We start from the raw sequence: 22,738 nt of genomic DNA, 5'->3' as shown, positions 1-22,738 counted from the left end.
TCTGCCTTTGATTTCACCTGTACAGATTAGTTTTCAGAGTAGTAGTAAAATCCCAGCAGATAGCAGACTGAGATTCAACTTTCAGTGTGAATAATCATAAACAATGCAAACATTGCACAGAAGGTAAGGAAGAGAAATCATACAGTGCCATCCCCTTGTGATTGCCCAGTGCTGCCCATATACTATGATGATGGCATGTGGTAGTGCTAGTCTTGAATTGTGGGACACATTATTCTGAGCAGCATTATATGCATGCTCACAAAAGTTCTAAATATAAAACACAGCCATTCAAATATACTCTTAAGCCAGAAATGCCAATAATCCAATTGTGAATGAAGTCAAAGATGGGCCAACCATACACTGAATCTGAGCTATGGTGTGTATTGTTAGAACATAGCTCCAATAAATGCAAAAAGGTTACTGTAATTTATTCCTCTGGGAAGCTGAATAGATTTATAGACCACACAGAAGTTGGATTCTTGCCAACCTTCTGCGCTCTAACTTCTAAATTTTAATGTAGTTGAATGTATCAATCTTTTCTTTTATGGTTAGTACTTTTTATGTCTTGTTTAAAAAAAGCCTCTTTTAAATCTTGATATCATAAAGATATTCTCCTTTTTCATCTTCTAAAAGCTTTATTGTTTTGCTTTTCAGATTTAGGTTCCGTACACCAGGTGGAGTGTGTTTGTGTGTGGTGTGAGGTATGAATTTATTCTAATTTTCTTCCATATGGGGGGAAAAATCATCTTGGCACTTAGGATCAGTTTTTAGGCATATATTTTATCCATTCTTTTGCCCAAACCACACTCATTTACTATTACGGTTTTATAATAAGCCTTGGTATTTGGCAGGACAATTCTCCTACAGTGTCCTTCTTCAGAAATGCCTTGGCCTTTTATCTTCCATATATACTTGAAAATAATTTTTTGACATTGCACAAAAATGCTCTTCAGATTTGATTAGCATTACATTGAGTTTAAAGATTAATTCAGGAAAACAAACATCATTATGATATTGAATCTTTTTACCCATAAATACCTCTCTCTATTTATTTAGTTCTTTTTTAATGTCTTTTAATACAGATTGTAATTTTATTTATAAAGGTATGCACTCTTTTGTTAGATTTGTTTCCAGGTGCTTTATATTTTTTAGTTGCTATTGTAGATGCTACCTTTAAAAAATTATATTTCCTAATTCTATTTTAGTTTTTATCGTATTCCACCTGTATTTCTTATTCTGGATGGTGGGGGTTAAGAGTGGAGGAGAAAACTGGTGCTTATTGAGTGCTTATCAAGCACTAGGTGTTTTACAAGCTCTCCTTTGATACCCAGAACACCTCAAGGAAAAGGCTGTGGGTAACTTAGCATCACTTTTGACCTGCTCACTGCCTTCCTTCATAGACTGACAGTGAAGGGGATGTCCTTTGTCCCAGTGGGCTAGTGGGTGTGCAGAAGTGATGAATGAGGCTAGTGGGGAGGGGCGGTGATCAATTCAAGTAGCAGCCAGTCACCTTGTGCAAATGGCGAAGTCTTTGAATGACATCTCTATCTTTCTCGTGAAGAGTGAAGGGCTGTGCACAGGATGGCACAGACCTCTCCTGCTTAGGCACCCTGTCTAGCATTAGTAACATGAGCCGGGGCCTGGGTGCCAGATCTGACTCCAGACACACTGGCCTAGCATTTCAGGCAGGTCATAGTCATCTGTCTGCCTGAGGGACAAATTTTGGCTGGTAGCTACAGTTTAGTTTGACTTTCCAGGCATATCTCAGGTCACTGAATGTTATTACCACTTTCAAATGAGGAGCCACAGGTCTAGAGAAATGAAAGATGTGTCCAAATCATCAAGCTGAGTTGGAATAGAGACCCAGGTCTCATTGTACCTGTATCGATGTTCTTTCTACATCACCTTGTTGACTTAAAATCCTCAAATACATTATGATGATAATATAGTGAAATACCAGAAGCACTTTCATTTAAGCAAGGACCATTATACATGGAAATTATAACTTTTATTTGTAAAAAAGGGGTAATGGGAGAAATGTCCGACTATGGCCCGTGTGGTGATTTTTACTTCCTGGTCGCTTCCTCCCCCCCACCCCCACCCCCAATTCCTTAGGCCATTAATTGTTCTTAAGCCCATTCCCATTCATTTCTTCTCATTCAAATAATATTTATACTTTAGAATGTAGGGCAGATATTCATTGCTCTGCAAAATACCACTAGGACACCAGTACTGATAAAATTTCAGATTCCTCTTCTCCTCTTGCCAAGTGCTATACTTCTGTCCCTCTCTTCTCACATCCTATCATCAACATATGTTTCATTGTATTTTATGGAACGAACATAATACATACAGTACTAGTTAAGTTGATATAAAAGGATCTCTCATAGAAAGCAAGATTAAGGGAAAGAAACGCTGATCTGATCACTTGGTTAATTTGATAGCGCTATATATTTTGTCTTTGCTCTGTATGTGGGTTCATAGGAGTAGGGTCAAATATTATTCTGTATATATTTGGTGGCTCCACGTGTGTCAGTGAGAGAACGAACAGTCTTGATCTGTTGTTTGAGTAGCTGTAAATCAACATGTTTGAGAGGAAGAGGGTTGAATACTGGACTAACATTGCCCTCTTTAAAAAAATTAAATGAAGACCATTCGATGTGGGCTCAATTTAAGTTTGCTGCTTCCCTCCGTCTGCCTTTCCCGGGCATGTGTGTCTTTCTCAGGCTTCTTGAGCGCCAGTCTCTATTAAAAAAAACCACACACTTCATTATACTTTCAATTGTTCTGCTCCACGTCTGTTACTGTGGAGTCCTTTAAAGACTGAGAGTACCTCTAGGGCATTGTCAACTTGTCCTTCATGCCCCATGTGCTTGCTTTTTGAGGAAGCTCATCTTAAATACTTACTACCTTTAGTTTTTAAAGTCTTCAATAGTTCCTTTGCAGTGGAGGCAAAAATGTCCCTGTAGTGAACTATTTTGAGTCTGTGAAAACAAAACAAGTGCTTTCTCTTATAATTTAAAACATTTCCTTTTGGGAAATGTTTTTAGATCCTTTTATTCCAAAACTGTGCCTTTTCCATCTTCCTGTCTTGTCCTCCCTCCCTCCCTTTTTTTCCCTTCCCTTCCCTTCTCTTTCCTTCCTTCCTTTTTCTCTTCCAGTTTTATCAAATCAAATCAACAACCACAAATCTTCTCAGCCTAAAGGTTTATAGCATGATTTTACAATTTCTAGAATGTACTGTATCCCTCTCTTTCTCATATGCATCATTTTAGTGGAGGAGGAAGTATCTGGGGAGAAGTTGGGAGGTGGGCTTTGTAGTTCTTGTCAAATCCCATAGCAACCTAAGTATTTTACATGGGTAATTGTTCAGTCGGTGGATTATCTGCAGCTGGTTTAAAATTACAGCTTAAAGATGAAACTATGCCAACCAGTATGTGTCAGGGGTGAAGAGTGCCTTTCCCTGCTCTCCCTGAGCACACACCCAAATCTGCATTTGACTCCCAAGCAGAAATGGATAATTTTAATAATATACACTGTATCAGTGAGAGTATAATTTTAATGATATATACTGTATCAGTGAGAGTATAGTCAAGAGACACGTACCAGGAATTTAATACAAGAAACTAGTTACGAGGTGTTGGAAGAGCTAAAAGTGACAGTGAAGCAAAGGACCAAGACTAGCGCACCTGTTTCTAAGTCTGCAGGCACTAAGGGAAGATATGGTCTTATCAGAGCCAGGAGTCAGGGCTGCTGGAAGCATAGCAGAAGCTGCGTGGTGGGAGCAGGTACCACAAAGGGATGGTCTGGAACTGTGGAGAAGACTCGGCCAGTTCTGGGGATGTCACCTTGAAGCAGAAAGAGGGAGAAAGGGAGGGAGAGGGCCTAGCTTGTCTCCCTTCTTTCCTGTCTCCTGCCTGACTTTCCCATTTGTTCCCATTAAGCAAATCTAACTGGAAGTCACTGGCCAGGGAGCCTGGGAAATGTAGTTGGAACCAGGCTTCTGCCACACTCAACAGAGCAGAGGAAGGAGCCCAGAGGCCAAGGACTGGTTCATATGCCAGGAGAATAAATCTCTTACAGAAGAGCTTGTTAATATTGCAGAGCCAGAAGAAGAAAACAGTGAAGTGAAACGTTAATCCCTTTTCTCTCCTCCCCCGGCCCCAACCCCACTCCACCTCTTTTGCTGAAAGTTGAGAGTGACTCTGCTGGCAGTTGAATATCTTGCCAGGGTGAGATGTTCTAGTTTCAGGTGCCCTGTTAAGAAGGATATTAACAGTAGGACCATACAGTCTCTTTTCTGCAATCCCAAAATCTAAAAGGCTCTGAAAACTCAGTTTAAAAAGGCGGGAAATCCTGACCTGACCTGAGGCTACTTATAATCTTTATTGATCTCTCTGAATATGAATAGTCATACATATGGCTTGAGAAGCATTAATGAATTTTGAGAAGCATTAATGATTGCAGGGTGCCACCTCAAACCCTGGGAAGGGATACTGTAAATGAAAGTTAAGTGTATGTCATAGGACATGCTGCCTTTCTAAAATGCAAAGCAAAATCTGTATTCTTAACACATGAGACCAGGATATTTGAATAAGTGATTGTGAACCTCTGTTCTAACATGACAGAGGGAAAGCAATGGAAACGTGGCCCTATAAACATGGAGTTCTAAGGCAACGCTTATATGGTAAATACCATAGCCTCTTTGCAGTCATGAAATGCCAGGCTGGATTGGCCCCTGTTGCCTGGCGGGAGAGGCCCCTCATTCTGTGGATCAGGAAACTTTGATTGGGTCGGAGGCCTGGCACACATTTCACAGGGGCACCGAGGGGTTCATAGAGGAGCTGGAACCAATTATTTCTCCTTTGCAGTAGATGACATTTTAGGTTTGATTCTTTAGTTATGTGCAAACATTTAAACACTCCTCATTTATATGGAATAAAGGAAGCCAGCAGGTGAATATATAGGTAAATGTACACTAGCTGCAGCAGTCTTATATTTGTGTAGCATTTTGTGCATGTACGTATAGATATTCCGATATTTTCTCCTTTGATCTTCAGAACAGTCCTATCAGACAGATAAGATGGGCATTACTGTTCCCATTTTACAGATGGTCAAACCAAGCTTGGCCAATAATTAGCTATGTGGCCATGGGCAGGACTCTTAACTCTAGGAGCCTCAGGTAGAAAAATGAATTCTAATGGGGTCGTTTTATAAATCTAAAGAAGTAACACCTGCAACACAGTTAAAACTGTGCCCAGTGCACATTGACATGGCACAAATCCTTTCTTCCTCACCCGCCGCCCCCTTCCTCCACCTTCAGACAAGTGCACTAGATTGCACAGGCACAAAGCTACTTTCCTTGAAATAAAGAGAAGTCAAGAGTTGAATAATGACAGACCTCGCTTTTTGTGTCATTTTTTTTTCAGCTTTGAGAGGATGATCTTGAACTAATGCCACCGTGTGCTAATTTTCTCTTTCTTCCTTCTGAAGTTGGGTCATGGTTTACTGTGACCTTGGTGGCCCCTATTGTCTTCACAGGTCATGATACAATTTGATATTTTGTTTACTCCAAATCTGACTGGACAGGAAACAGCTACCACCATAGACACAGTTTGCTGCAAAAAGCAACTTTATTTCTTCTCAGCACTTGGGATTGGTTTATCATAATTCACTTTAGATGTGAATAATAAAATATTTTCTTTTTCTGAATGTTTTGCAAGATTAATAAAACTGCATTCTTAGGGAAAGTTTATTAATCCATAACTTATAGAAAACTCCAGAGAAAGAAGATATGAGATATGTTCTGTAGGTGAAGATATCAGGCATGCCACCACTAGAATTGAATTATGCATAAATTATTCAGCTAGCTACCTCCTAGGTGCACTACAGATTGCCGACATGATGGCGACTTTGTGGTGGACATGATCTAAACAAGCAGTTGTTTGATTTTATTTTTAAATTGCAAGGGTGTGAAAGAGTAGGTGGCCACTTGTAGAATAATCGTGGTGGTCAGGATGCTGAGCCTCTCCATCCCCTTGGCTGCACTTCAGCTACGTTATACACAGAGGCAGGCATGAGGCCCCTGGCTCCTTGTCATAAAGCCGCGTGCACTGGGTTTCTGCTATCTGTCACATGGAGACGGTGGTGCTGGCGGCAATGATGATAGTGATGATGAGGATGATGGTGATAATGATGAGGAGGATAATGGTACTTCTGTGTCCATTACAAGGACTGATTTATGGGAGAGGACTTTGTGCTCTATCACTTTATCCATTCACTCAGTATTTATTGAGCCCCTGCAGGATACTGACACAATGGTGGGCTTCATGGATATAGCCATAAAAAAGACACAGGCTCTCTCCTTAAGATCCGGGATTGTCTGAGAAGCACAAATAAACAGATAGAAATCTGATGGCTCAGTATGACCAAAAAAATATTAGCTGAGGTAAAAAATAAGACAGAAGGATGAATTTTGCTAAGGGTGGGAAAGGCCAGCATCTAAGTTGAATTTTTCGAAGGTGAAATAGAATTTGCTGGTGAATCTTTTGTGCAATAAATATGTTCTGGGTACTGTGCTGGGCTCACAGGGTGAGCGTGACAGGAGCTATAGTTGATCATATACTGTGTACAGTCTACTGCGTAAGACACAAAATCAAGGTATGACAGAGGCACGTCAGGGGACCACAATAGATGGGCACTCCAGTGTATGGGGAGCCCTAAGTAAGTTGCTATAAATGGATTATTAAGTGGTGGGGTAGTAGGAGCCAGGGAAAGTGAGGCCGAGGAGGTATGCAGGGCCAGTTCATGGAGCACCTTGTCACCAAATGTTAGTCCTGAGATCGTGGTTGGGTGAAATAGCCTTTTCTTTGTGTCACTTTTGCAATTCCTTCAACTCTCTCCTGGGGTCAAAGAGCAGTCTAAGGAAAAATATGGTTTTAATTATTTAGGCGAAATGAGAATGTGTGTGTGTCAGGTGTGGTATATTTTAATGGTTTTTCATGTGTCTTCTATTATAAGAACTGCAAGCTCAGGTGCCTACAAGGGCCATGCAGTTGACATTGGTGAGTGGAACGGTCTGGGGGACTGGTTGGGGAGTACTGAGTAAACCACTACTCAGCTCTGACCAATGGTTGCAGTAAGGGACTGCTAGACTAAAGTAGCCAGGTCTTAAGTTTTTTCAAAAAAAAGCTAGATCTACGGCCATACTACCTTGAACACTCCTGATCCCATCTGATCTTGGAAGCTAAGCAGGGTCGGGCCTGGTTAGTACTCGAATGGGGGACCACCTAGGAAGACCAGGTGCTGTAGGCGTGAAAAAAAATAAAAACCTAGAAATCTTATTATTTTGTTTAATGTGAAAGTCCTCTGTTTAAAAATGTGGCATTAAATCAGTTAAAACAGACAAAAAACATTTGTAGGCCAAAGAAAATTGGCCGGTGGGCTGTTTTTACCTCATGAACCACCCATTGGTGAATTCTGGCCTATTTATAATTAGTACATTATGACTACATAAATCTCCCTCAAGTGGAAGTTTAGTTAATATATCAAGGAGTAAATTGGGCCATTTTTGGTAAAGGAAAATTTCCACAAGACAGTAGAATGGTAGAAATTGGTCCTCATTAATGTCTGTGTGTTTCTTCAATTACTTTGTTGTTCTTGATCAAACGCTTCTGATGAGGGGTAAAACTACAGTAAAACCAGTGTCCATGGCAGTTCTGGTGTGTTCTTAGCAGTTTGCTAGGCGGCACCAAGGTTTGTATCTAAGTCGACAGCTGCCTTAATAAAGCTTGTTATGTACTGCGACCAAGGCGAATCTCTGTAGTGAATCAAATGAGTAGTTTTAGGGTCTGTAGATGACAGTGTTCTGTGGCTTCCTCGTTTAGGGTTGAGACTCCCAGCCACTAAAATATGCACATTTCAAACCAGAGTAAGAACATGAGCAACTTAGTAGTTATCGTGGAATTGAGTGAATGTCATAAATATTTATTTATCTTTTTCATAGCTAGCATAAAAAATGTTAGGATATAAAAAAGTTGTTCACTATAAAGACAACAGAAAATTCATTGGCTCTACATCTCCTGAATGTGTGTGTCTCTTTGGGTTTTCATTAGCGTCTAGCAATATACTTCGAGAAATTAAATTTGAACAGAAGCTTCAGCAGAGTATGCAAGCCCCTAGTGTTCATAATTAACCCTTTTCAGCAAAGATCCGTTGCATATGGCAGTTGTCTTTTTAAACCATACAGTGGTTATAGTTAAATTTAATGAATTTTTCTGTTAGAATTATTTTCTTAAGAAATAATCTTTTGTTTGTTGAATTTGGAAAATAAAAGTATAAAGGAAAAAAGTCACTTATAATATTTCTGCTCAGGGGCAATCACTGTCAATGTTTAGAGTTGCAGAGATAAAGAGGTTAGCATTCGAAGTCAGACCAATATGGGCTTCACTTTAGGCTCCTCCATTTATTTAACCTTGGCAAGTCTTATTTTTTTCATCTGTGAAGTCAAAATAAAGATATTATCTATTTTATTTTATATTTTGATTTTTAAATCAGATTACGCATATTAAGCAGTTAGCACATGGCACAAAGGAAACATTTAAAAAAATTAGCCGTTATTATTTTTTTATTCCTTTTGCTATAAACATTTTACTCGAGTTCATATTGTCAATACACTATTTTTTTTCTTTTGTAAAAAATACCCCTCACATTGTTCTCCTGTCTCTACAAAAATATTCTCTAAATGTTCTTTTTAACAGTTATATAATATTTCTTTATATGACTGTATCATTTAATTCTTTCTCTCATATATTTAAATTGTTGCTCATTTTTTTGTATTATAAACAATTCTTTGATGAATATCTTTATTAATCTTTTGGGACAGCTTAATCTTCTAGTTAGTATAGTGACTACATCCCACATTTGGAATGGAAAGAATTACTGCCAGCAATCTCCATTGAAACTTTTGATGATGATGGAAATGATCTATATCTGCACTGTCCAATATAGCAGCCACTAGCCACGCCTGGCTATTGAGCATTTGGAATGTAGTTAGTGTGACTGATAAACTGAACTTTAAAAAAATTAACATGATTTAATTTTAGTTCAAATAGCCCCATGTAGCTAGCAGCTACCATATTGGACAACATGGGCTTATACTGTTCTGGTTCAAGGAATAGAGTGGACTTAGGGTAGGATTTTGTTTTTTATGTAGACATATCCATAGAACATTCAGCTTTGTTTTCTTGCCTTTTCTTTCACTATATGGTATACAATTTCAAGATATTATAATTTCCCTTTCTACATGTACATTCTTTTTATTTTGATGGAGGATTGGTACAGGATGTCTCACATGCCTGCTACTCTGGGAGGTTAGAAATCTGAATTTAAAATGTTGATTATGTAGGACTCTTAAGTTGTCAATGACAAGAATCTAGCTTAGTATGACTTCTGTCTAAAAGGAAATTTCTTGGCTCATATAACCAAGTCAAGGTGTGGTCTGGCTGTAGGCATGGTTACAGCTCAGCTAGCCTTGTTTCCACCCGCCAGCTTTACTTCTTCTGTATTGGCTTTGTTAGAAAGCTCTCCCAAAACAGTGGCAAAGATGACCACAAACAAGACAAGATTACATCCTACTAGCTCAGCAACCTGGCACAGGGAGAGAGGACATTTTCCCTAATAGATCCACAGGCATAGGGCTGGCTCTCAGTGGACTTGTTCTCATTCCTGAGTCAGTCACTGTGGTCAAGGTTAGGGAGATAGATTGCCTGCCCATTGGCCATCTATAGGGCCACAGGGTGAGGTTAGCCCCACCAGACTACATGGACTAAAACTGGGATAAGAAGATGATACCCAAAATGAAAATTAAAGTGGGAAATGCATGTTTGGCAGGCAGACAGGTGCTACACAATTGCTGCTCACTGTGCTACTCACTGTATCTTTGAAGCATTTTTAGTTCCCCCAATTCTTAGGAGGAGGGGAAAGATTTTCTGTCCTGTGAATTGCTATCAGTTTACATAGCAGACTTCTGTCATTTAATGGGACCATTCCCTTATCCAGAGCAGGGTCCCGAGATGTGTCTTCCAATTATGAAAGCATTGGGATGTTTGGATTCTGTCTGGTCTTGCTTTGTCTGTGTTTGTGACAGTATGCTCACAGCTAATTCCTCCTCTCTAGAAAGTAGCTAACTATACCCCAGAGAGTTAACAAGGTTAAGTAAATCGATGCGTCTATTGTGATTATTTTTCTTTATGAATAAGGCAAAAGATATATTGCCTAAGTGCCTTCTTAGAAGTATCTGAATCAAAACTGATGGGATTTGCATGTCAGGCTCCAGATAATCTAGGAATCTGGTAGAGAATAGGTACTTCAGTCCAAAGTCTGTGTATTGCAGCAATATCTTGGGACTTATGGGTGTAATTAAACCATCCCTATTAGTAATTACAAAACGGGACTCACTGCCCTTAAAGGTGAGTGTAACATATCAGATCTTCATAAAAGCCTGAAGCTATTTCATCAGCAAAGTCCATGTAGGAAATATTTTATTAATATTTCAATTTTCTGATTCAGCTCTTTGTGTAATAAAATATGGTGACTAAAACAGTTTCCTTTTGACTGTTCTTGCTCAGCCTCATAAGAGGTTGAAGTTTTGTAGCACTATTTATGCCAATTTTCCTTTAAACTCTCCAGTATAAAGCATATCAGCAAATTAATATTCCCTGACTCTAAGATGAGATTGACCTCGTAGGTATAAGTTCATTTCTTGTTCTAACATCTACTGTACCGTGAAATTAGGGATCTTTTCTTTATCTAGCTATATATTTTTAACTTCATTTTCATTGTGGCAGGAGTAGTGGTAGGGATCTCAATCCAGTTATTGTGTCCCCTTGATATATCATCAACTTTTAACTAGTCAGTCATTATTGCATAAGGATGCAGGCTATGCCATGAATGCAGCTCACTTCTTAGTCCTCTTTTATTCCAGCTTGAATCATAGACAAGCTCTCCGTATTTAAAAGGGATTGCATATATTGAGCTCAGTCTTAGTGAAACTCTGAGGTCACCTCTGCCGAGTCACCTGTGCTGAATTGAGTTACCTGTGTACACATAAAAGAAGTAAAGCATTGATGGATTGTGTAGCAGGGGCCCTAGAATATGGTAGAATACATGGATTCTATTATCAGGTCAGTTAGAAGATCTGTGTGCCCTTGAGCTACTTACTTGACTTCTCTGGACCTAAGTATTCTTAACTGAGAAAGAAGGGTTTGGATGAATGCTCTCTGAGATCCCTGCCTACTGTAACCCTCTGATTTTATGTACACTGTTATTTTGTTCATCTACAGTAATACCTAATGACTAGTTATACAGTATAGTTCAGAGTCACACACATATAATCTCCCATCTCTCTTGAAAGCCTTCCCAGATTTCCTCAAGGTAGATTCTGTCCTTCTCTGTTCTTATTGTACTTTTTACAAATGATATTATATATCATAGTGGGAGTTTTTATGTGTCTTTTCTTCCCTACAAGGCTGTGAATTCCTTGAGGACAGGTGTCTTTTCTTATATATCTTTCCATATGTGAAAAGTATTTTGCAATGAAACACTCGATAAATATTTGGCAACCATTTTTTAGAGGGAAAGACATAAACAAATACAGATACAAACATATCTGAAAAGTGACGCTGAAAAGTGGTGAAATTGCTTTGATGGATACACCATGTAAAGTTAACTCGATAGTTTCTCAAGGAGATTTCATTTTAATGTATATGAAATGCCAAATTTCTCCATTTGAGTAGAGGTAAATCATTTCATGCACATAATGGAATCCTTTTATACATTTCTGATTATTTAGCACCTTATGGTAGGGCCATGCTATGTTACTTCTTATCATGTCAAAATATGTCCTTTTGGTGGTAAGGTCATTTTAGTGCTTTTAAGAAAGAAAAGCGAGCTCCTACTATTCTCACTGGTGTTTTGATGTTTTGAGATTGTTTTTGCATGGACTCTGGGAGAGCTAGTCCTCAAAAGAAGACAATGGGAATACATCTCCCCAAATCAATGAGAATTGTGCTGTCCTCTAGAAAATTAGGTTTGAGTCTCATCAACGTCAGTGCCTGAGACTTAATAAACCCCTTTTCATGATTGCACTGCGTATGAATTGTATAATGTGTCTAGATGGGCACATGCTATGATTGCTTCTCTTTCCTCTGCATTCCTAAATGGCAGTGTGGTGGATTCATGTGAGGTTTGTCTCAAATAAACAGCCCAGGCTACATGAGATAATTTAGGGTCTGCACTTGGAAAGTTTCCATGGACCCATGTAAGGTGTTACTATTAACTAGAAACAATGGGAAAAAACACTCTTTGTGGCTTTTTTTTGAAAACTCATATTGGCATGAAGTACTTAAATAATCTTGCTTCATACAGTGTCATGTGTAGGTTCACCATGTAATTGCAGAAAGAACCTCCAGCTTGGTACTTCCAGCTGGGGAGTTCATGGTCAGGTTGGGTGACTTTTGATAACCTTTGTTCATTCAGCCACTTGAAGTAAGAGCCTACTGTGTGCCAAGCACCATTTTAAGTACAGGAGTTGGGGGTGACAGAGATGGTGGTCGGAGTGTTTAGATTGAACACCTTGCAGACAGAAAGCCTACTGATTTTTCATTATCTCCATCTCAGATGTTGAAAATGAACCTGAAAAATAAGTGCTCCGGTACTGATGCACTGTTTATTTCTCGCACAGACTTGCAGTCTCTCAGTGATGGTGTTTCAGATCTTCAGCAGTTCATGCTGGGAGGTGAGCTCTCCCAGAGATGAGCCCTTGGAACTGTCAAACACCAGCGCTATTTTAAGTTTGAAAGAAATTTAAATGATAATTTTTAAAAGCCCTCTTATCTCCTAATCCTTTGGAAATTGCCCATAATTTGAATTCAGTGAATGCTAGGCCTGGGCAGCCATGCAGCCAGTCAGTGGGCGCCCGAAGCCTTGGGAAGGTAGGACAAGGCCATTATGATCTGGCACTGTCTATTTTGGAGCAATTATCTTTTTCATTTTAGCTCTGGCTCCCGATGTCCTAGATTTGCTGGGTCTTCATTGCAAAGCAAGAACCTTGGAGTTAATTGAATCCATTAGGTCGATTATGGCTGGAGTTGATGCATATTATTTTTCTACCTTGAATATGAATGATCATATTTCATGGTGAAGCAACAATAAATTTGGTCCAAGCTATGCCGCTTGCTGGCTATGTGACCTCGGGCAAGTCACTTTACATCTCTCACCCTCACTTTTCTTATCTGTAAAGTGAGGGCTTTTCACCTTTAACATTCTAGGATATATACATAGGATTCTGGTTCTTAATGTTATGCTTGCTAGATCAGCGAGCTGTTGAGAGGCATGTGGGTCATATGCACTCTATAGGCTACTGGGATTCTCAATCTTGGCTTGCCTTCTAAAGCGTATGCATATTACCCAAGTAAATATGCCTGTCAGTGTCCTAATTTATTTCACAAAATGATAGAAGCCTAGAATCTCAGGCTTGAATTAATATTAAATTTTTATTTAATTAGGCAACCCCATTTTGAGATCAGGAAACTGTGCCATCCATCCATCATATTCTTTTATTCAGTATTTATTAATATTAAACACCTGCTATATGCTTGATGCTCTGCACAGTGCTAAGAAAACAAAGTAGAATAAGATACAGTACCTGTCCACAAATCTCTCCTTCTCCAGAATGGAACAAAGACCCTTGCAGTACAAACCAGTCACTCTTAATTGCATTGCCTTTTGGTTTTGTGTGGCTGAGATGCTGTTTATGGTGAGTCAATGGCAGGGGAAAAAAGTTCCCCAACTCTGCCTCTTGTAAACATCTTTAATCATTTAAAGCTTAAACTAGAGACTGGATTGGAGGGAAGAACTGTGACAGGCCTGTTTATAAACAAAAACCCCATCAAGAGTCAAATAGCATTTTCCCCTGATGAAGGACTTCAATATTGGAAGAGCACACATTCAAAACCATAATCTGATCTTCAAGTAAGTGTTCAAAGGAAGTAAAAGGCTGCACAGAAAATACAGAAAATGAAATGTAATGGGCACCCTGTGAGAAATTAGACAAAACCCAGGAGGCCTTGAAAAGCCTCAGCGTGACTGGTCCCCAAGCCCAGAGCCAGCATCTCTAGCCTTTTTGACAGTAGCAAGCATACATGTGAAGCATTTGTAGTTAAGGAAAGGTTTGTGAGATGACAGTTAACATACTGACTACTTCTCAGGAAAATTTCCAGAAGGGAGAAAAATATTCCAAAACAAGCAAACAAAAAATAAGTATGTCACTTGCATCATTTAAAAACCCATCTCCTGCAAGTTTCTGGGATCTCCCTTTTCCCCACCACTGCCTACTGAACTCCCGCTTATCTGTCAAGGCTCCAGTCCCTTGGCCTCCCCTCTTCCAGGCCTTCCTGGATCCTCACAAGCAGAGTGAGTGGCTCTCCTGATCTTGTCATGGCACCAATATTGGGCCCCACATTCTAGTTATTCACTTGCATGTCAGTCACATCTGTAAGACTCTAGTGTCCCAAATGCAGTGATCATGTTTCTTTCACATTATAATCCTCTCCCCTGCCTGCGGGCCTTGATGAAAGATGACACCCAGTAATGACACCTGGCTGATTGAGTGGAAAACCTTAAATATCTAGTATCTCTGCTAAACTGAGAGAGTCACATGGTAGTCATTTTTGTTGTGAACAGTTTCATCAGGAATTGGGACAAAGTGGACAAAGTATGTCCGCCTGATTGGCAGATAACACAGAGACCAAAGAGCTAAAACAACTAGTTTAGGACATCTTTGCACGTGAAAAGGGTTGACTGAATCAAATAAGGTAAAATTTAAAAGAGATAAAGGTATTTCTTGTACTTAGGTGTAAACCATTCATACTAATTGCAAAATAGAACATAATGACTATGGCTGTTCTTATGAAGGAGTTGGGGGAAGGGAGAGTTGATCCAAGTTAATACAAGTCACCAGTAGGCCACTTTAGATGCCTGATCACTCTTGGGGTAGATTAACAGAAGAATTTGGTACCTAAAGAAGATAATAGTGGATTTTCTGTCTCTGCCCACTGGTAGGCCAGTCAGGAAGTTCAAGTGTATATGGACACATCTCTCTCCCACACCGGCTGGTTACTCCATGAATGTGGCATGATGTCTTCTAACTCAGCTCCTTTCACCAGAGCCCAACACTGGGCCTGAAATGTGGTAGATTAGATAAATGTTAGTGGAGTGGGAATTGATCAGATTAGATTGTGTCTGGAGGAAGAATGTTGAATGGTCAAAAAAAAAAAGTAAGAAAAGATTGTCCCTCAAAGAATTGGAAAAGTAATAGAAGCAACCAGAGATATTTATACTTTGAAACACATATTTGTTGGCAGAGTTGGGTATATGGGGGAAGTGTGGAGTATAATCACCATCTTCAAATATTTTAAAAACTACCATGTAGAATGGAAATTAGATTTCTTCTGTTCACCATCAAAGGCATAGAGATTAGAAAAAGCAAGTTTGGGCTCAAGGAATTATCTAATTTTGAAGTGCTTTATGTGAGATAATGTGCTCCCTTTCCCAAACTTTGTAGGCTGAAAAAATTTAGGTAAAAGGGTACTGTAGAGGACTGCCATACTGGATTAGGAGATTGGATAAAATGATTTCTAAGAATCCTTTTAATTCTAACATTTTATGCTTTCTATTGAATAAACAATCTATTTTAACCTCAGAGAAACATTTAGTATATTAATATAAGATAAACTGTTATTATTATATTGCTTTATCCTTCTTAAAGCATATTTATTTACATTATTCCAAGTGAACCTCATAAGAAAGATACACACACATAGAGGAAACATTGTTTTTGTCATCTGACAGATTAAAAAACCCACTGACTAGGTATTAACAAGTGACAAGGGTTGTTAGAGGAGCTGGTTCCTTAACTTAATAAGAAGAGCTTACAGTCTGATTTTATGTAAGCAGTTAGAAGATCCCTAAGAGATCGATTCCATTCACATCCCCATTTTATAGATGAGGAAACTGAGGCATAGGGAGGTTCAAGGGCACATAGCTATTAAGTGGCAGAACCTATATTTGGACCAGACAATGATTTCAAAGCTCATGTTTTAACCTCTGTGCTGGCTTGGACATCTGTAATGAGTGTGATACCTGATGACGAATTGCTAAAATTTCAAATCAAAGAGCAGCCAACAGTTTACTTTGCCATCAGCCATTCAAATGATCAGGATACAAAAGTAACAACTGAAAGTAGTTTGTTTGTTTATTTGTTTGTTTGTTTGTTTATTTAAAATGTGGAGTCCTGGGATCTCTGTGAAAGTCTTGCAAGAAGAGTTAAGATAGACACAACTTCCCAAAGGGCCCCAGAAAACAATCTGGGCTCGTATTCCTGAAAGTGCTTCATGACACAGTTGTACATCACTCACCTGGCTTGTTCGGCATGGAGCCGCTAGCTTAAATGGATTTTTCTAAAACCTGCATTTCATGTTTTGAACATCCAAACCATTTGTGTGCTTCATTGACAGTGAGTAAAATAATGGAAGCATAACGTGGTGTCTCGGAGCCCATTGGACATTTTCTGAATTACTCTAGACTTCCGAGTGCTTTTCTTCTTGCTGTGACTTTGCTTGGCCTCCTTAGAGCTTATTAAAATGTTTTGCATGGTTTGGCTCCACGAGGAATGTCCCTAGCCTGCTATGTTCCTTTAGCTTGTGCTCTATCTTTCCCACATTTCCTGCTTTCACTTATTTTCCCTTACTGTATTTGCTACACCTCATGCCCATTTTCCCTCTGACATACTGTCTTTGGGACCTGTTAGCTCCTTGAGTAGTGACGTAAGGTAAAACTGGAGGTCGATAGTGGAAAACTGATAGCTTGGTATTTCTGTAAAATTGAGTCACATAGCCTCTGTACTTAAGAAAGGAATGCTGTCAATTTGTACTCTCCAATATGGTAGCCACAGGACACCTGTGGCTATTTATATTTAATATAATTATAGTAAAACATCTAATTTCTCAGTCACACGAGCCACATTTCAAGTGCTCTGTAGCCTCAAGTAGCTAGTGGCTACTGTAGTAGAGCTAGTGGCTAGCACAGATACTGATCATCTCCATGGCAGAAAGTTCTCTTAGCACTGTTTATGTGCTTGGAATAACTTTGTAGTATTGACACCTGAGTATAGACTGAACCAGACAGATACCGGTTTAGTGCTGGTTATTTGTAGTTGAGAAAGTTACTTTATGGCCCCTAATTTCCTCATTTGCAGAACGAGAGAATAATAAATAATTACGTTGCAGGGTTGTAAAGAAGATTAAGTGCAATGTCATATGTAAAGCAGTTGTTGGTTTTCAGTAGTGCCTCAAGGGAGAGTCATTCCTTCCTTAAGTTATTCATGATATGTGACATCCAATTTGATAGCTTAAAGCCAGTTTGTAAGCTGGCCTCCTACAAGTTGTCTCCCTTGGTGTTGCATGATAATGTAGGATTTAACATGCACATTAATAATTGTTTACTCCTTTGAAGGGCCGAATGGCAAAAAACAAAAACAAAGAAAACTTTTAATGAATAGATGCTTTCTAAGAGAGTCTGTAAAGTAGGTCACATCTATCAGGAACCGTTTTCATAATGCAAAGACTACATTTCCCAAGCCACATTTCAAGGAAAATCAGGCCCATAATGGCTTTCATCAAATTACTTTGGGGAACTTTACATTTCCTAATCCTCTTGGAGAGTCACATAATGCACATTTTATTTTTATTTTATTTTTTTTCGGCGAGGCAACCCTTGGTTGATCTCGCAGATTGCAAGGACCTTGTCAGCTTACAATCCCTTATTTTTTTTATTTTTTATGCCTACAGCACCTGGTCTTCCTAAGCGGTCTCCCATCCAAGTACTAACCAGGCCCAACCCTGCTTAGCTTCTGAAATCAGACGGGGTCGGGCTTGCTCATGATAGCATGGCTGTAGACACAGGCTGTAGACACAGAATGCACATTTTAAATTAAAGGCTCTGAGAAGTCTTGCTGGAAATAAAGATCTTCAACATTTTTTAACTCAAATGTTTTGAACTTTTGTGGGCATGGAACTCCTTCCTGGTCTTATCGAATGCCTATTAACATAGTGTTCACAGAAACCGTTTTAGAACATACTGCTCTGAGAGTCTCTACAATCGCTATTTAGAGGCATCTTTTTGGAAAGCTCACAGAGAAGCATTTCCTTCTGCGCTAACCCCTAATTCTAACATAACAAAAGGAATGTGGTGCATAGAGCTCAGCCTCTTTTGTAGTTCCTTAAAGAAAAGGTAAGTCTGAAGTGAGTTCAGGACCTGAGAGTAACCTATTTTGTCAAGGTTTAAGGTTCAGTAAACAGTGATTGAGATCTCTTGTATTTCAGACAATCACAATGACTGTTTTTGTACTTCAAGACTAGAGGCTAATGTAACTGTATATTTCCATTGGAAGGCCAGCGTTTTGAAGCTCTCTGCCTTCAGTGATTTGTCTTTGCAAGACAATGCCCATTGGGTCTGACGGTGGTCTAATAGAAAAAGGGAAATGTAATTCAACCTGTGTTAGTGAAATGATTGCTTTGAATAAAGCTCCACCTATGTTGGCTCTAATAAAATGGTAAGATCTAAGATAATAGTTTTACCTTTGTTCTCTAACTGCACCACATATGATAAAGGCTGGCAGATAAACCCACTCAGGTAAGCAAATCACAAGATGGAGGAACACTGAGAAGTACTAGTCAAAACTGATGGCCAAAGCAGGAAAGAATAATGAGCAAATTCTTGAATCAAGTTTCTGGATTAGAGATACACATATATATCTATGTGTATGTCATCTCTGTCTATCATCCAGTCATTTATCTTAGGGGTCAGCAAACTTTTTCTGAAAAGAACGAGATAAATATTTTTGGCCTGGGAGGCCATATGGTCTCTCTTGTAACCACTCAATTCTGCTGTTGTGCTAAGAAGTAGCCACAGTCAATACACAAATGACTGTTCCAGTAAAACTTACAAAAACAAGCAACAAGTCAGATTTGGCCCAAAGGCGGGAGTTTGCTGTTCCCTGGTCTATGTATTTGATAATCAATATAAGTACCAGTTGTGAGTGGTTCCTGAAGTGCTTGCCTGAATCAGATCCTTATTCTGAAGTCAAACTGGGAAAAACAAATATCCTTTTAATGAATCACTGGCATTAATGACTTTGCTCTAGATGGATCATTATTGCAAATATTTAATGATCAGGAATTTTTTTAAATGCTCATTTAGCTGTCACAACAACCCTATGAGTTAGGTACTATTATCATCATCTGCATTTTGCATATGAAATTAAGACTGAGGAGTTAGCCTTCTCTCGGTCACACAGGGAAGGAGTGGCGGGTCCTGAATGGGCAGCACAGGCAATCTGGCAGCAGGCCCTGCCCTCTGCCTCTAGCACTGTAGTCTTTTAAGGGAATTTCAGTAAAAACAAGTCTCCTTGGTTTAATGGATAGCATAGCACTCCCTAACATGGGGCTTTGTGACTTTACAGAAAATCTAGTCTTCATCTCCATCTCCCCAGCTCCACACACAACTTTGCTTGAACCACATTGATCTTCTGGCTGTTTCCTGAACATGCCAGGTCCTCTCACAAATCAGAGTCTGGAAATGCTGTTCCATATAATAGGATTACATTCTCCCTACCTTCTTTACCTTCTTTGTCTCTTTTACTCACTCATCTTTCAAGACCCACCCAAATTATCTCCTCTCTTTTCTCAAGCTTCTCTTTGGGCAGAGTGATTTCCTCTTTTCTTTTTGTTCCAACTGCATGTGCTGACATTAAATATATGGGTTTGATTTTTTTTCTCGAGAAGAGTGTGTGAGTTCCTGGTGACAAGGAGCATTGTCTCACTCTGCACCTACCACTTCACCTAGCAGTTGTTCGACAAATATATTTTGAATGAAGAAATAAATGAGTGAGTGAATTTACAATAAGCTCAGTAAGTAGCCATACCTCAAAACAGGCATACCTCATTTTATTGTGCTTTGCTTTATTATACTTCACAGAAGTTGTGTTTTTTACAAGTTGAAAGCAAGACCCTCCACCAGCAAATAGATCATAACTTGCTTTATTGGAATACTTGCTTTATTGTGGTGGTCTGGGACTGAACCCACAATATCTCCGAGGTGTGGCTATACGTACTTTATGTTAAAGGACTAGGGAAGTTTGGGCTGACTCTTGTTTGGTAAAAGTGTCTTTAAATGTACCTAAAAGAGCCTGTTCTGATATATTGAAAATCATTAAGGAAATAAGTAGATCCTGATATGAACTAAACTAACTAGGAGCAAATGAGTGATAAGTATTATGATTGGAGTTACTCTGGGCATTAACACTGCGTTTTACTTTAAAAATGTGACTTTCTACCAACATAAAGTTGCATTGTGTGAGAGTGTGTGTGTGTGTGTGTGTGTGTGTGTGTGTGTGTGTGTGTGTGTGTGATGTATTATTCTGCCTGTAAAAAGACTGTGTAGAATGCATGGATAGAGTTATGCCTCAGACATCTATGAAGTTATTTTTATCTGATAGCATCAAGACACATTTCTGGGATCATGAACTGTCTTAATAGTTTGTTTTTTTTTTGTTTCCCACAACCTATCTTTGTACATAGTAGATGTTCAGTAAATGTTTGTTTTAAAGTAAATAAATGAACCATGAAACACACAGGACTCATACTCTTAGAGCTTTAAGCTTCACTAATTACATGGAAGCATTGATATTTTTAGTATGCTTCCCACATGCCAAGCAGGGAGCTAGATCTTGAAGATACAGCTGCTATCAACATGACTTGACAGCTCTTCTTGATCATCTTATGTGTGATAGATTCTATAATAAATACTTGTGAGTTACTATACTTGTTAGTGCTACATCTTTTTGGCAAAATATGTTATGAAGTAACAGATACCTCTGTTTCAGCTTCTTCTTTGTTCAGACCTCTCTTTTGCCTCTTAATGAGTGTTTCTTAGAGTATCTTTAGTGCCAAGCTATGAAATACTTGTGAATGAATGAACATTCTTGGAACCAAAAACGCAGACTCTGGAATGAGCTTTGGTTGTAGTCAGGGACTTGGGTTCAAATCCCGGCTCTGTCACTGACCGGCTCTGGTAAAGATGCTGGAGGAAAAACATGGTCACCAAGAACTTAGTGGAAGGTCTTAAACTATTTTCAAGAAAGGATCTATAGATCTTAGAGGATAGAAGGATGCTGTTGATATGTTTGTGTGAACCATGGCGTATGTAGATGTCGAAGGAAAAATAGCTAAAGTTGGAGGAGGTTAGGAATTTGGATATCCTGAAAGCAGATTTGCTCTATGACATCAGCTGGGACCATAGTCAGCAGGGTTAAAGTTTGTGAACAGGAAGTAGGGAGAAGAGGGAAAACAGCAAAAAATAAAATAAAAATTATGAAGATCACAGTAGGTTGAAAAAAATGAAAAGAAGCCAAAGCTGGCGTTTCTTTCTCTTTCTCCTCTATTTCTCCTTGTCTCATTCTTGGGGGAAGCTGATGTCATCTCTGCGTGTTTTACAAAGGAAACTTTGAAAGGAGGACACACTTTCTACACAATAAGACTTAGAGTCCAGAAAAAGGTTTCATGCTAGGCCTCTGATTATTCATGCCACTGGGATAAGTTCAGGGCACAGGCTTGCAGTCTTTCGGTGTTCGTGAATTAAAGAGCTCCAGTTGATCATGCTATCAGGAGAATAATCATGGTTATTTTGGTGTCTGACTAGAACTGCTAGAATTGGAATGAGTACCTTTTGCACATAATTTTGTAGACGTTATCTAATTTATACTTTAGGGCATTCCTATGAGAGCAGGTGTTATTATCTCCATTACAGGCAGAAATTGAGGTCCAAGTTAAATGATTTGCCTAAGGCCATGCAGCTAATGAGTAACATAGATGGAACTTGAATCCCATCAGGTCTTCTGATTCACACTCCATATTTTTTTTCACCATAATGGGCTTTTGGAAGAATGTTATGGTCTACTTAAGAGGGCCACACAGGGTCTAAACTTTCATTGTCTGTAATAGGATAGTGAGCATGTGAGATATCAAGGACTTGTTGAAGAACATTTAGCGTGTGTTAATAGTATCACTTAAAATAGCAGACCACAGATGCAATATTGGTGTAGAAGTTAACAGCATTGGTTTTGAGGTTTACACTCTGGCCCTCCACTAAAAGCTGTTCAGCTTTGAGTAAATTAGGTAAAATGATTGTGTCTCCTCACCTTTTACTGAGGCATAAATCAGGTAATATAGATAAAGAACTCAGAAGTTTTCTGGAGTATGGTATACTGGCTATTATTTTTATTGTTATTATCATGCTGGTTTATATTGGAGCATCTGGGTAGCCAAATGACTGTGTCAAAGGAAGTACAGTAAGTCTTCACTTAATATCATTGATAAGTTCTGTGACTTTAAGTGAAACAACATAATGAAACCAATTTTACCATAGGCAATTGATATAAGCGAGAATTAAGTTCCTATGGCATTTCATCAACGTTATAAGGAAATGATGACTGAAATGACCTTAATCGAGGACTTGCTGTATAGGGCTAGTTACCTACCATACATTTCATTCGGGGAATATTTTATTTATAATTGATATAGGGATAGCTGTTGGTCAAGAAATTATCTTAGTATATGATGCA

General features: G+C 38.9%; 1 protein-coding gene, 1 non-coding gene and 1 pseudogene across 3 annotated transcripts in view; 2 read left to right on the top strand and 1 right to left on the bottom strand.

Annotated features, from left to right (window-relative positions):
* Window positions 1–22,738, top strand: part of DAB1 (DAB1, reelin adaptor protein) — a 375,105-nt gene that overhangs the window by 8,001 nt on the left and 344,366 nt on the right. The gene's annotated exons all lie outside the window — the stretch shown is intronic.
* On the top strand, window positions 7,196–7,314 carry LOC112485930. Its single transcript, XR_003048592.1, has one exon. It is a non-coding gene; the product is annotated as a 5S ribosomal RNA (ribosomal RNA).
* On the bottom strand, window positions 17,898–18,016 carry LOC112485904 (annotated as a pseudogene).

This window comes from Pteropus alecto, unplaced genomic scaffold (assembly GCF_000325575.1).
Source record: "Pteropus alecto unplaced genomic scaffold, ASM32557v1 scaffold25, whole genome shotgun sequence".
Lineage (NCBI taxonomy): Eukaryota > Metazoa > Chordata > Mammalia > Chiroptera > Pteropodidae > Pteropus > Pteropus alecto.
The sequence above is the reverse complement of the archived record's forward strand: the minus strand, read 5'-3'. Positions and strand labels throughout refer to the sequence as shown.